Raw genomic sequence first — 13,939 nt, 5'->3', positions numbered from 1 at the left:
AGGAATTATTTCGTTACTTTTTAGTGTACTTTTTTTTTGAGAATATTTTGTTTTTGGTGTATTTTGTTTTGTTTTTAGTGCATTTTGTTTGTTTTTCGTGTATTTTGTTTGGAAGTCGGTTTTGTTTTTTTATTAAAAAGTTTATTATACCAGATATAGTTACGGTTTCCGCGGGATACAATGATATTGCTTTTTATATTTACTCGATAATTCTGCAATGGTTTAACATATCCTATTGAAATTTGGCGCAGATATAAAACAAAGTCTGAAGTAACACATGTGGTACAGTTTATCCCCAAAACATTCCAGGTTCCCGAGGGATATGTGTTTTTTGGTTATTTACATGTTTACTCAAGAAGTCCGCAGCGGCTTAACGCAAGTTGTTAAGATTTGGCAAGGATATAGAACATAGAATGGTGTAACACGTGGAATACAGTTCATCCCAAAAAAAGTCAGGTTCCCGTGGGATACACTGATTTTGTTTTTTTTTTATATTTACTCAATAAATCCGCAGCGGCTAGACGCAGCTTATTGAAATGTATCTTGGATATAGAACATAGTATGCTACAACACGTGGAATACTTTTCATTCACGGTAAATCTCAGGTATTATTTGAAATATTGAAAGTTATGGATGCGCAGTTTTTTGTTTCTATTTTTCATCCTAATATTGCGCGGACGAAGTTGCGGGCAACAGCTAGTTAACAGATAAATTAATACCTATACCTATTGGGAACATTCTGTAAGAAATTTATGATATATCATTATTCATTGTATTTAGTAGGGCGAGCATAATTTTGTAGCACAACATTTTCATCTAGGCGATATTTGCAATAATAATATTGTATTTGTCTATACATTGTTGACTGATCAAAACTAAACGGGGAATACCCTTAAAATAAAATCAAATGAACTGACTGTTACCCGCGATTTCGTCCGCGTGGAAGTAGAATTTATAATATTCGAATCAGAAACTTGACGTAATACATAGAATAGTGTGCTTTGCTTTACAAGAACCTTCGTCCCGTATTTTAATATCCCCTGAGGATGTTATAGGCAAACACCTGTGGTTCCTCCTAACCTATTGAAAATATCTACGTAATGTTATAAATATATGCAAAATCTAGTACCTAAAGACCATAGCTTTGACTGTCGTTGATAGTACGGTCGTTGGATCAGTGAGCATTGAAATAGCGGTCGCTTGTGACTTTATTAGTAATCATAACTAAAAACTTAGCCCATAACATTCATTATCTAGAACAAACGCTGCAAGTATAGATACAAACAAAAATAAAAAAAAAAATTTTTGGTCTTCAGTTTTTTTTTTCGATATTACATACAGACACACTCATTTCATTAACTGTATAGTTGGAAGATTGTAATTAACCCATATATCAAATTTTGATGTGTTAACAACTTTGTTGTACTGGCAGTTGATATTGTTTCGCAATGAACCTACTTAAAATAGACATGATGGAAAATTCCACGAGAGACATTTGAGTGTAGTTTTTTACGACTAACAGTTAGAACATTATAAGAATATTAGAGTATCAGCTTTCGCCCGCGACTCCGTCCGCGTCTAATTAAAAAAAAAACTGAAGAAAGTAACCTAAGTGTTCTTCCAGACTATCCTCCAATTTCATCGAGATCCGTTCAGTCGTTTAGTCTACAAAGTCTAACAAGCATTAATCCATCTGTCTAAACATTCGCATTTATAATATTAGTAATATTGAGACCAGAAATGTACACCACTTAGGCGTCATCAGCTGATGATCAAGGCTTGGATTAGGGAAGACAACCACTAATTCAGATACCATTATTACGATCATATTCGTGGAAGATTTTAAATGTACTTTATTATGCCCACATGGCAACGGCTATTATACGTTAGTTATTAACCTTTGAGATAACACGCGAACGCGAAGTTAAGATAAAAGTATCACTACAAGCATTGGACAATATCATGATCATCTTCATTAGCTTGCTCCCGTAGGGTCGGCACAACAGGTTTTTGTCCTCCAAATAACTCTATCATACGTCATCTTAGTCATCACTCCCTTTTTGATCATGTCACCTTTCACGCAATCCATCCAAGGACACTACAAGCATTAGACAATTCTTTGATTCTTAATAACCTCAAATGATATGTTCTTATTTATAGTAATTTAGTCTAATATCGAGATATTTTACAGCTAAACTACTCTCGTTTCTATGATTTGATACATTTATTACTAGACGAGCTGTCCCCCGCAAAATTTGTTAGCGCTTTGGATCACCCGTTACGCCGTTCTGACAGCTCAGTATTAAAAAAGTAGCTCATAATATGCCTATCCATGTCAGCTACTCTCCAGTCCCGTCTAAATCGGCATAGCCGTTTCGGAGATTACTCGGAACAAACGCGGCTTGCGGACATATACACGGAAAAAAAAATTGAATGCTAATTTCTTTATCAGTAACGCAAGTACATCATTTTTCGAAAATCTGGAATTATTCTGAAGATATTACAAACAGACAATCCAATTTTGTTATATGCATAGATGATATGGAAGATAATAAATTATTAGCCTGCGAACTAGGCAATACAGACATGAAAAAATTTGAACAATCGCCTGATGCACGCCTACTCATAGGTTACGCCAAGACAGGTCAGGACTAATGGCATTCTTATTTCAGTTTATTTGAATTTTGTAAATTACATTTCGGAGTAAAACATCTATAGTGATAAATAACGAATTGTTCTAAAGGTTTTGCCACGTTCAGGAACTGTTTACAACCGCATTTTCTTTGTCCGTATACATCATTTTAATGTCCTGTCAAAATGTGAATTGAAAATAAATGGGGAAATGTGTATAGTAGGGGTTCCGCCGTACCCGCAGCCAAATAACCTATTCAGTACATTTCACATCATAAATATTTGTCAATTTACTGACGAAGGGCTTTGCTTTTGTGGAAACTTTGATATATTTCAAAGAGTAAACGAAAACGATTTACCGTGTTAAATTTAATCTGTTTCACACCAACTATAGTTAGACAGTGTTTAGATAAACACTTGTTTTAATTTTTTGACAGCTATTCATACTTCAAGCCATAGATAGATGGATGTTTGTTAGAGTTTGTAGCCTAAACGGCTGAACGGATCTGCATGAAATTTGACATAGATGTAGAGCATAATCTGGAAGTATACATAGGCTACTTTTTATCCCGGAAATAGTTACGGTTCCCTTGAATTGCATTAATTTTCTTTTTTGTTTACTCGATAATTCTATAAAAGCTCAACATAATTTATCGAAATTTGGCACAGATGTAAAACAAAGTCTAGGGCACACATGAGATAAGATTTATAATATTATAGATGCGAAAGTTTAGATGCATGAATGGATGTTTGTCAAAGTTTGTAGCCTAAACGGCTAAACGGATTTCGATGACATTTGGTACAGATGTAGAAGATAGTCTGGAATAACGCATAGGCTACTCACTTTTGTTTTTTTTTTAATTGCACGCAGACGTAGTCGCGGGCGAAAGCTAGTGATTAATATAATAGTGCGATACCGCGTACGATAACTTGTCCATCCCAGCGGAATAAGAAAAATACTAGGTACCCTTTGTATTCTATCAAACAATATTATGTTCCAAATGCATCGGCACCTGCAAACACTACCTCTCGGATAAAAAAATAATTATCAAAATCGATCCACTAGCGGCGGAGTTATACCGTAACACACATAAAAAATAAATAAAAAATAACATACAGACGAATTGAGTACCTCCTTCTTTTGGAAGGTCGGCCAAAAGTCGGAAGTATGAGCCACTGTATATAAAGTACCAAACTATCATAGGTAATAGAATTAAAACCTGATTTTAATTAACTACTTTAAGGAGCTACAAAAATATAGCGATTACTTAATATACCTAATCTCTACTATGAAGTCTGTTTTGGGTCGATATCCAACAAACATTTCGTCTTTAACCATCCAGCAATTTTCGTTTCATTCCAGAGGTTCTCCAAGCAAGAAATGCCGCAAATATTCGTTCAATTTGAGATATTCACGTTTCTAACCAGTCCCAACTCATCTCTTCGATAAACCTTAACATTTTTATGATAAAGAAAACATAACAGGGATAGATAAAATATTATAGTCCCTATTTTTTTAAAGGGAATGTGAGAGATGTTTGTACCACTCTTAGAGGCGATAGTTGTTCGAAATAAATTCATGAAACCAACTACAAAAATAATTTTAGTTAAATTTCATATAAATTCATTTGATACTCTGCTTATTGATATAAAAGAATTTGCATTGCAAAGTCGGTGAACGAGTCAATTACGTCGAGAACACTTGAGTTAGGTTTTACTTTAAAATAAGAAGCTGTTCTTAAAATATGGAGAACCTTTATTAAGCTTCGACCGACGTTGCAGATGATAAATTGGTGTTCAATAGACTTTACTTATAAAATGTTCTACTTCACTTTAGTTCAAGCATTTTTGCATATTTTTCTTACTCAATTTAAATATATAAAGTTAGCTTTTACAACTACAATCCAGATGTATTAGCAGTGGTAGTTTATCGCTTAAATTACTTTTTGGTTATCAGCAGTGCCTATTTAAGTTCTACTAGCGCCCTGGGCGAGTTGTCCATAACATTCAACATCATTGTGCAGCGCCCAGGGCGGCCGCCCACCGCGCCCTACTATGCCAGTACTAATTATCAGTATTTTCCTCCGGAGTACAATCTGTAGAAAATTTTAAATGAGAATCTAATTATTCACTGCAATGGACATTGTGATTAACATTCTTACAAAATATTTATTTATTTTATAACATACTAGCTGTTTCTTACGACTTCGTCTGCGTGAAATTGAGAACTACAAAAAAACATAGCCTATGTTACTCACAGATAAATTACCTTTCTAACGGTGAAAGAATTTTTAAAATCGGCCCAGTAGTTTTTGAGTAATTTGAATGGATACATAAATACAAATCTTTCTTCTTTATAAAACGAATATAGATGCAATAATCTTATAAAAAATATTACATTACGAAACTTTTAAAAACCAAGCTAAATTATTCTAAAATTTTCATACAAAGTTTCATCTCTAAAGATTCAGTCTTTTGAACGAAACAACTTTTATCTATAAAAGCCATTAAAATAGGTTAAGAGCTCTTGAACTGTGTAATGTATTTAGTTAAATTGGTCCCTCTATACAAGCTTGTAGATCGCATTTCTCATACTTTGACGGAAATATAACCTTACACAAAGTTTATAACTAAAGAGGTTTTTGTTACTTTGGATGAAAGTGACATCCCTTAATCAAAACGTGTAACATAATATAAGTGAAATTAAATTGTACCACTTAATGTATTATTAGGTTAACATAGTGTGCTCCAGGTCCCGGACTTCATGACCGGGGAAAGTGGGACACTGGAGACAAGATCCACTTCACCCTAATCAACTTAGTCAGTTAGCAATAAAAACTTTCTTACTTCATAGACTGCGGACTATTGCTGTAATTGTTACACCCATACTTACAAAAGACTTCTAAATATTGTAGTTGTTACGTACTACTGTTTGCTATTGCAACACTAGCGGGGAAGACGCGCGGTGTGGCCCTTTCACCCTTTTTTACTTCGCTGCAAGTCGTCACACGGCAACACATACTTTTTACATTACCTTAATTGACCTTGTAGCTATTTTACAATATATCATTCAATTCAATCAAATTCAACAAACCAGCCAGAAATACAGTTCACCCTTTTCAGTAGTAGTATTACCATGGACGTCGTCAGAGTCGGAGAAACTCGAAAATTGTACAACATACGAGCAATGTAAAAAATCAATTAAAACACTAATGTGCCAATCGGTAGAGACTCACGTCGATAAATCAAAGACGACTTGTAAGTTGTATAACATCGCGTCTAAATTGTGTTATCCCTCAGGCTGAGTGTGGTTCGAGCCCACCCCCCCGCCGTTCCTCACGGCTGCGGTGTAGCTCTGTTTTCGGCAGTGAGCCGCGAACTGTTAACTAATACCGACGTATGCGCGAGCGCTTTGCCGCCATCACGTAGCATGTTTTCTAGTGTTTCTTTCTTTTGTTTATGTTCCGGTTGATTAGAATAATTTTTTGTACTAAGTCGCAATAAACTGAGTGTTCAAGTTGAAATGCGTAATTATTTTAGTCCCGAACTATAGTTGTTTATTAAATAATTGTACCACATGTTGATAAGTATTTTCTTTATTGTTTCCTGCCCCCCTTGACACCCCCCCCTAAATCATCGGTAGGTAAAGCTCATGAGTACTACCTCTGTTGTTTTATTTTCCCAATATTTACTATGAATTTCGAGACGCCATATGGATAAAAACACTCTGTGGCTTTCAAACAACTTAGCTTAGTAAAAAGCTTGCTGTATAATAATGTAGCTTTTAGCATCTCCGTATGTAGGTCGCGACTTTTTAACTGGAACGTTTTATGCCTGAAATTGCGCTGAAATGTATTACTTTTTGCCCATGCTTCGTGTATGAAAATCGCATATGTAACGTTGATGGGAATCACAGCAAATATGTGTTTAGTTAAATTGCATTTTCTTTTATTCTAATGTGAAAATGCTCTCTAAAGTTCAGTGACTATTTGTTAGGTCCAGTTTTTTTAACTAGTTATGGTTAGATGTTGTATTCAAATTTTCTAATATTTTTTATAGTAGACTGACAAGACGGTCTTGTATTTGTTATCGATGTGATCTATGGTTTTAACGAATTCATAAATTAAAATCATTCATTCGTATTTTTACCGGAATCGCGTATAAAAAGCTGTTTTAAGTTGACATTATGTACAAAGTTAACTATCGTAAACAAAATCGATTTCATGGCTTTTGTTTAATTAATCAATTAAAAGGTACACGTTTCTGACAGGCTAACTTTATTTTCTTAAAATGACATAACATCCGAACAAGTTAAGAGTAATATCGTTTTTGACTATAGAGATACAGACTAGACTCAGTTATCACATAAACAAATTCAACATCTTTTCACGAGAGGTAACGTAATTTTGTTTTAATAAAGATGTTTCAATTGCATGAAATTACACACATAAAACGAGCAAAAAGTAAACAGGTTAAAACCTATTGTTCGTATTTCTTTTACAGAGGTGAATGCTTGCACTTGACGGGTCCTGTCCGTTAAGAGTCAAAGGAAATCGACACAGTGATGTCGTCCGTCTCCCTCGGAGAGATGCAGTAGACAGGAGAGCGCAGCTCGTACTTGACGAGCATTTTTTAATCTCATATCTGCGAGCTTGCAGTTCGCCAAACTTTTGATCCGGTGAATTCATTATAAATTTGAACTTTTCGTTTTATTTCTGCCTGTGCCCGCTACAATAGTTTCTACCCTAATTTGGATTTTCGTAAACGAACTTTTCTTGTTACGAAAAATTTTTAACTCGAATGTTTTGCTGTTGGATTTCGTTTTTAAAAATTGTTTGTTGCACGTTTTATAGGTACTTATTAAATATTAAAGTTATACTTTGAAATATATTTAAACATTTTGTAAGCATAAAATATTATTCCGTCTTTATATACCGTAAGACAGGAGATATTATGAACGTAGAATACATATAGAATATAATTTTGATTTTACATTGTGAAATTCTTCTGTTACGTATAAATAATGTTGGCTGTTTTCCTATTATTATTATACAAGAATAAGTTTGGATGGATGGATAGATGTTTGTTAGAGTACGTAGCTTAAACAGATAAATGTATCTCGATGAAATTTGGCATAGATATACAGGATATACTGGAGGAGCACGAACGCTACTTGCTTTTGTTCTTTTTTTATACCACGCGGACAGTGTCGCGGGCGAAAGTCAGTTTGAGCATATACGGCTCGCTTCTGTGAACTTCTGGTAATCTGTATAGATGTATGTTCATTTCTATGTTATAAGTTAATGAAAAGAGGTTAAGGAGAGGTTTGTATCTTTCTATAGCTTAGAGGTAATAAGTCCCTCGAGCACGTGCACTAACAAAAACCAAGCGACCGCTTTAATGAGACACTGGCAACGAGTCTCTCAAGCACTCTTTATTGGACACTTGAAACTTATGTAATAAACGTTAATGTTACTTACTTTGTTCCCTAACGTTAAAGCAAATATCGTAGAAGCAATAAAAAAGAAAAGGTCGTTAACTGAAGAGACTATTCCGTTGTTAGATTTTTACGATAGACTTGTTTTTAAACATTAATTTAAGGGTTGATTTCACTTACACGTACTTCTATCAACTTCTTTATCCTCTCCTACATATAAATTTCAATTTTCCTAATAACACTGTATTCTTTTGCAACATCGTGCGGGTTTTAGTTAATACACAGAATTTGACATTCAAGATCAAGTAATAATGGAATCATCAGCAAAAGAATGCTGCCGGCGTCAGTGTTCCCAACCAATTACATCGTGGGTGCCTTCAAGTGATGGGTGAATGGATACTTATTAAATAAGCGCGTAACATCCTTCGACCTCAATACCACTTAACTATAGGTGGCATCGTGGTCAAGCGCTTAAGAAAATCATAAAAAAACGAGTGGTCCATTCGCCAAATAATGCAAAAATGTAATCAGAGTAAAGTAAGGATGCGATGAATTATGTACCGCAATTTTTGCCCATGCTTACTTACTAAATAAAGAAATAATAGTGAGCTTCCATTGCAGAAATTATTTTTGTTAGATTTAGAAAATGGGATTGTACAGTGTGAAGTTCAACTTTAGAAACGTGACTTCGACAGCGGAGAGCAAGTGGCGCTTGACATGTTTTATTTCGATGACCTATTTTATGTTATGTGAGACTCGGTTAGAACTAAAAATCTTTTTTAAAAATCATTTCCTGGTATTTCGATTGCAATAGTAGAAACAATTTTCTTTAATAAGACACGAGGAAAAGAAAATACGAAAACTAAATATCGGCTTGTATTTATAATTTGTTAGATATTTCGATACAAAAAATAGAAGAACGGCCGTATTAACAAAACTTCATAATTACTTTAAAACAATCATTAAGGCAACTACGGCAAGATATCGAACGTTCCGTGGTGACGGCTAGAAATGACTAGTGCTAAGCGACGGAGATTCTAAGCGAGTGAGGGCTGATCCAATCTTTGAAAAATCCTTTATAAAACTACCCTTACTGTTACTTCTGTTTTCTAATATTTTCTAACAAAAGAATAATTGTAATGTCTGTAAGTTATTTCGAAAACAAAATCATATTTCGTAGATATGATGTATTTGCGTTCTGATAACGAAAATTCAATTTTTTAATTTCAGCCCTGCCTGTCAAGTAAGGAGACCTCTAAATGAATATTTCGTATGATAAATAGAAATGACTGATTATGTAACCTTGAAGGGATCGAATAAAAACAATTTTTGGCTATCCATTTCTGCTAGAGTCGTAAAAGTTATCTATAGATAAACTTTATTGTTTGTTTATCATAATACATGTCTAAATTGTTACTAACTTTGCTCCGACCGAAAACTTTCCCGAATATATTTGCCATCGATGTAAACCAAAAAGCCTTATGGTCGTATACAAACGATATTAGGGCCAACCGCAAAAGGGTTAACTTGTTTATACTGGTTTGAACCGCTTGCATCTTGCTTAATGTTATTACAAATTTTGTTATTGAATATGTGAGTTCACGCGTGGAAACGAAAACTGGGTAGGAAGTATTCGTCTTCCGTGTTAATCGCATAAGTATTATAAATGCGACAGTTTAGATGGGTTGATGATTGCCGCATAAACGGGTAAACGGATCTCGATGAGATTCAGCATAGGTATAGAGCATAGTCAGGACGAACACATAGGCTACTTTCTTTTGTTTTAACTCCGAGCAGGGAGTCGCGAGCAATGCTGTTTAAATGTAATACATTGTTTTCTTTGAAGAAATGATTCCTTAAAATCTTTTTTCTTCGCTGTTAAATGCGTATAAGTTAAAAGCCCCACATGACATTCGATCACCATTATCCAGTGGAAATATGTCAAGGGGCACTAACGTTTTCGTTTCGAAGTCACGTTTCTGCTATTGACTCACTACCAATAAGAGGCTTGCATGAATACCGTCTGTTTGTATCCATTTTTAACTACGCTATAAAATGTCAAACAAAAAATGTGTCTTAATATTATTCAACAGCTAAAACAGTCGTATAAAATTATTGTTATCTCATACTTTTAAGGAGGATAAGCGAGACGAGAAAATGTTGTACAATTTACAATATAAGTAATTTTTGTTGTATCGATTGTCTTTATAAATATGGATCTCAAGTATGGCAACACCTCTCTCGCAGATTATATCGCGTACTGTTGCTTGCGACTTCATCGCCGTGAAATTAAAAAAAATAAAAGATATAACCTATGTTACTCACAGATAAATAATCTTTTAAATGGTGAAAGAATTTTTGAAATCGTCTCTGTAGTTTTTGAGTTATATCAATATATACAAAAATACAATTCCTCTTTACATCAGTATAGATTAATATAATAACTAATTGTCCAGTATAGTGAGTACAGTCTAGGTCAAAGTTAAAGCATTTCTCGTTGTATTAGTGATAGATTATTGTTTGTAGATTGTCTCTTTACAACGGGTTGTAAAAGGTTGATCTTAGATTTCTAAATACAAAATATCTCATAACAATCATCAAAGCTTTCACGAATAATTCATTACCAATTGAATAGCAATGTACCGGAGGCCGCAGAGCTACATTATTTGAAAGTCAATTTGTTCATCTCGTAATTATGTCGAGAATGCTTAAATCAACCGACATCGACTTTTGCCTTGCAAATTGTTTTGTTTGAGTGGGACAAGACAGTATCGGGAATACGTTTTATCTATTTATGATAGCCTGGTACTTCATATCTACCATACTTCGATTAGGAAATTATAATCTATTCGTTTTCACGATTTATACATAGTAGGGAATCAGTTTTGACTGTTACAAGAATATCATCATCAACCTGCCTTTGTCCCTACGGAGGGTCGGCATAGTAAGTTCTACTGTTCCATACTTATGTATATGCTATCATCTAAAGTCACTCCCTACGTAAGCATATCCGCTTTCACACAAACCATACTTTCGGTCTTCCTCTACCTTTGTAGCCGCATTCAATCTTCACTTTCAACTTTGACAAGAAGATCCCATGTTAAAAACATTCTGTAATGTATGGATGTCGTGGAACAAAAATGTTCCTCTTTAAATTGCGTTAAAGTAACAATTTATTTTTTATTTCAAAAACGGAGTCAGTGCTTGCACCCATCGGAAAGTATTTTAAATTACATAAATCTGTCTTATATTCCCGTACTTATGCTTTTAGTACACATAGAGACACAGATTCTCCCCTTTTTATTCTAAACACGCAATCTAAAAAGGAATTGGACGCGTGAATTTTACTTATCTCATCCGCACGAACAAAAGGGATATATTTCAAAGCTTTATCGAGGCCTAAAGGAAAATTTCGTAACGAGCCCCTAATTTGTACTATTTTGTGCGAAAAATATTCATTTTCTATTAGGAGTTTATTTTATACAACTACGTGTCTTGAGGGATTTATAAGTGTGGTTAAAATATTTTTATGCGTTCTTAAAGTAACATTATAAGTAGATTTTTTTCATATATCCACTGTTTGACATGTTGTCTTAATGTCAAACGCGATTAGCACATAGTTTATTTTATAAGAGAAGCGGGTAAACGAACAGGGCGAAAACCGATATGTCCATCAACGCCCATAGACTTCGGCAATACCAGAGGAACTGCAGATGCGTTGCCGGTCTTTGAGAAGGTGACATGCTTGCTTCTTTAAGGACCCTAAGTCGTAGTCATTAGATCTATTTGAGACATGGGGGTTTTTGAAACGAGCACCCTACTTATTGGGCTTTCATGCCCATTTCAACGATCCTACCTGAAGGAAGTGACGATGCAGTAGAAAGATCCGCAATGGCATCTGCCATTGCGGATCTTTCTACTGCATCGTCACGCATCGCAACGCATCTGCGTTGTCTACCCTTAATTGACGGAGGAGGAGACTCACATAAAGAGGACATTTTCCCTTCCTATGCGTCTCCTCCATCGTAAAATCCACTTTTCTTTTCCACCCTTTCCTCTTAAGAAAAGGGTGGAAAGGGAAAGGGACTAAAATTAGATCATAAGAGGAGAATGTTTTTCAAAATAGAAACAGTTTACGCTTTCCAGAGATGTTTCTAAAACTGTACATTCATAGTGTCTAATAAATTATCAGGTAACTAGACTTCAGGTTGTTTGAAATTAACTGAGTTATAGGTGAATTTATAAATTCACTGAAGTATGCATCATTCCTGTGTGACTTGCAATAGTTGGCTAACTTTCTTAGTTTATATCCCAAAGGGTATTTCCATTTTATCATATGTTGAAATTTGAATTCCTTATAGTATAACAAGTAAAACAATTGATCAATTTATTTCTTAAATTCAGAAAGTATTGTGTGATTATTAAAATATAAAAAATAAACTATCATACTTCACATCTATATTTCTATACTACACTATTATAATAAAATGTAAACACACACTTTGTTGCCTAAGATGGCAGCAATCATAGCATATTTTAGAATAACTCTTTCTTTAATAAAAAGCACTACACTTACGTCAGGCTTTAGGCTATATATTTTCACGCTGTTAAACTTAAGGGTAAATATTTTGGATAAAAATCCTAATGTGGGAAAGAGATCATAAGTTGTTGTCAACATCAAGGAACCAAGGTTGCCGTAGTTTGACATTATGTCATGTCATTTTGACATTTGCAATTTATAATTTGACAAATTTTAACAATAAAATGATTTTATTATAATTCAATGCGGATGAAGTCGCACGGGAACAGCTAGTTAATATTATAAATGCAATTTGGATGGTTGTATGGACGTTTGTTTAAACATTTCTCCAAAACTACGTAACGGATCTTGATGACACAGATGTAGAACATAGTCTGGATGGACAAATAAATTAGTCATTAAATTTATATTTCGAATTCGGGAGAAAAAGTTAGTGTGTAAATGTAAATGCTAAAGTTGTTTATAAATCGGAGAAAAATTTCGGTAGCAGTTAATTCAAAATTTAAATACCAAATCACAACATTTTTAAGAAAACATTTTCTACTATTCGGAATTGCAAATTATATTATCTACAGCCGGCGTCGGAAAGTGTGTTACTAATTTTCACGCGATGAACGCGACTTTAACAGCTGCAAACGATATTTACATACGTTAAATTTCAGCATAATATAGTGAAATGTGAAACTAGATAAAAATACAGGATTAAAAAACTCAACTCAAGTTTTAACACCATGAAAATGGTTTCTGTCTATCCAACGTTGTTACGCCAAAGGAAAACATCATATGTACCAATCGGCACTGACGTGCTGTAGGTGATTAAGGCTTAGTCATCTTTCAATTATTATTAGAGGCTCAAGTCCCGTATACTTCATGTAGCTGATGTTTTGCAATGGTAGAGCCCGCTTTAACATCTTCGCACGAATAGCCGACTCGCCCGGTATACCACGACTACAGAGAATGTAGGTTTGAAGAGGAACAATTCCGCGTTTGGACTGATGAGTGTGATGCTGGTGGCCTAATTTAGTCCGTTTTGCTTTCCATCCTTTTCTTAAGAGGAAATGAGGGAAAGGAAAAGTGGATTTGACGGTGTAGGAGATGCATAGGAACGGAATTTATGCGCGTCTCCTCTTCCGTCCGTTAAAGGTAGGCAAAGGATCTGCAATTGCGGATGTCTGGGCATCGATCGCTTCGCACTTTCGGTAGATTTAGACGGCCGCTTGCTCGTTTGCCACCTTGAAATATGAAAAAGTGGGTTCTACCTCACTTGATTGTGCTCAACAAAGGACGGAACACCTTAACTGCCGATACCATTGGAACACTTCAAAATTTTG

This window comes from Papilio polytes, unplaced genomic scaffold (genome assembly GCF_000836215.1).
Source record: "Papilio polytes unplaced genomic scaffold, Ppol_1.0 DF821400.1, whole genome shotgun sequence".
In the NCBI taxonomy this organism is placed as follows: domain Eukaryota; kingdom Metazoa; phylum Arthropoda; class Insecta; order Lepidoptera; family Papilionidae; genus Papilio; species Papilio polytes.
This window is presented reverse-complemented; position numbering follows the sequence as displayed.